Genomic DNA, 2,428 nt, shown 5'->3' with positions numbered 1-2,428 from the left:
GGTTTGATTCCGATCAAGGGCTCATGCCTAGGTGGTAAGTGCCATCCCTGGCCCTGGTCAGGGTGCATATGGGAGGCAACCAATGGATGTGTCTCTCTCACATCGGTGTTTGTCTCTGTGTGTCTCTCTCCCTCCCTTCCACTCTCTCTGAAAACCAATGGAAAAATATCTTCAGGCCTGGCTGGCGGGTTCCGTGGTTGAGTGTAGACCTATGAACGAGGAGGTCACAGTTCAATTCCCAATCAGGGCATATGCCTGGGTTTTGGCCTCCATCCCTAGGAGGGGGCAAGGCAGCCTATCAATGATTCTACCTCATCATTGATGTTTGTCTCTCTCCCTTCCTCTCTGAAATCAATAAAAATGTATTTTTTAAAAATATATATTAAGGTGAGGATTAACAAAATAAATAAGTAAATAAGAAGCTGCCTGGCCATAGCCTCTCGTGGTACCCTCCGAGATCCCGAATCTGTCTTTTGCTTCAACAGTGCTTGGATGGAACAGACCCAGGGACACCCCTACTTCCAGCTCCAGCCACTCTCCTGTGTCTTATCCAGTCACCACCTTCAGAACCACCTCTGGGACCAGCCAACACACCTTTTCTTTTTTTTCTTTTTTTCTTTTTTTTCCCTACCTTAACTCCTTATTGTCGAACAACCATGAGCTCCCAAATTTGTCAGGATTATTCTACTGAGGTGGAGGCTGTAGTCAACCGCCTGGCCAACCTGCATCTGCGGGCCCCACACCTACCTCTCTCGGGGCTTCTATGGATGATGTGGCTCTCGAGGGTGTGGGCCACTTCCTCTGGGAGTTGGCGGAGAAGAAGCGAGAGGGCTCTGAGCATCTCTCAAAGCTGCAAAACCAGCGCCATGGCCGCATTCTCTTCCAGGATGTGCTGAGGCCTCCCAGGATGAGTGGGCAAACTCAGGACACCAGGGAAGCCGCCCTGGCCTTGGCGAGGAACCTGAATCAGGCCCTTCTGGAACTGTGAGCCGCCTGGGCTCTACCCGCTCAGACACTCAGCTCTGTGACTTCCGGGAGAACCACTTCCTGGGTGAGGAGGTGAAACTCATCAAGAAGATGGGCGACACCTGACCTCTCTGCAGGCTGGCGGCCTCCAGGCTGGGCTGGGCGAGTACCTCTTGGAAAGGCTCACCCTCAACAGGACTAGGAGCCTTTGGGGCCCAGAGGCCTTTGCGGGGCCCCTCTGCCTCCCCTGGTGTCTGGCTTTTACCTGAGCCTCTTCCCAAAACTACTAGCCTTTCTTTTAACCACGCTGAAGCCCTCTCCCATGCATTGGACCAAATGAAACAATAAAGCTTTTTGCAGCAAAAAAATAAAAATAAATAAAAATAAACAAACAGACAATGATGTCAGTACAATTCAGTCCAGAAGTGTCCGTTGAGTCCTGGTGTATGTTAGACACTCTATGCATTGCTAGGGTTGGTCCCTCTTCTCATGGAGTTTGTAGTCTAGTGGGAAGGTCAGACATTAACCAAATAATCACACAGATTTAAAGCTGCAGTCGAGTCAAAGACACCAGATGGGCTACAGCTGGACAAAAGAGTAGTATCCAGAATACATAAAGAACGCCTACACTTAATAAGAGATAATCCAGTAGAAGCACTGTTAGATACATCGATGGGCAATTTTAAAAAGACAGAAGGCAAATGGACAGTAAACAAATGAAAGTATACCCAGTCTCCCTTTTTAAAAAATAATATATTTTATTGATTTTTTTACAGAGAGGAAAGGAGAGAGATAGTTAGAAACATCAATGAGAGTCATGGATCAGCTGCCTCTTGCACGCCCCCTACTGGGGATGTGCCAGCAACCAAGGTACATGCCCTTGACCAGAATCGAACCCGGGACCCTTCAATCCACAGGATGATGCTCTATCCACTGAGCCAAACTGGTTTCGGCCCAGTCTCCCTTTAAAAAATATTTTTTTTATTGATTTCAGAGAAGAAGGAGGAAAGAGAGAGAAATAGAAACAACAATGATAAGAGAGAATCATTAATCAGCTGCCTCCTGCACGGCTCACATGGGGATTGATCCTGCAACCTGGGCATGTGTCCTGACTGGGAATTGAACTCTGACCTTCTGGTTCATAGGCCAGATGCTCAACCACTAGGGCACAGCGGCTGGGCCTCAGGCTCTCTTGTAAACAGGGAATTACAAATTAAAGCATTGAGATTACTATGTCACACCCATCAGCTTGGCAAAATAAAAAAACAACTAAAGTCTGACATTACCAAGTGTTGCTGAGGATGCCAACCATGGGACTCCTGTATTGTTCTTGAAGAGTAAACTAGTCCTACCACTTTGAAAAACTGCTCAGTCATGCTGAGTGAAGCTGCTAATTTGAATGACCTGAACTCGGCAATTCCACACCTAAGTATCTACCCAGATGGCTCATTTTCCTACAAGG

The 2,428-nt window shown here is 47.5% G+C and overlaps 1 pseudogene across 1 annotated transcript; it reads left to right on the top strand.

Annotated features, from left to right (window-relative positions):
- The first annotated feature begins 656 nt into the window (after positions 1-656).
- LOC311628474 (ferritin light chain-like) lies at positions 657-1,235 on the top strand (annotated as a pseudogene). The gene has a single exon. The product of its transcript is annotated as a ferritin light chain-like (transcript).
- Positions 1,236-2,428: the final 1,193 nt, after the last annotated feature.

The sequence above is a fragment of the Pipistrellus hanaki genome (assembly GCF_964339955.1).
Source record: "Pipistrellus hanaki genome assembly, chromosome: 9".
Classification (NCBI taxonomy): domain Eukaryota; kingdom Metazoa; phylum Chordata; class Mammalia; order Chiroptera; family Vespertilionidae; genus Pipistrellus; species Pipistrellus hanaki.
This window is presented reverse-complemented; position numbering and strand designations above follow the sequence as displayed.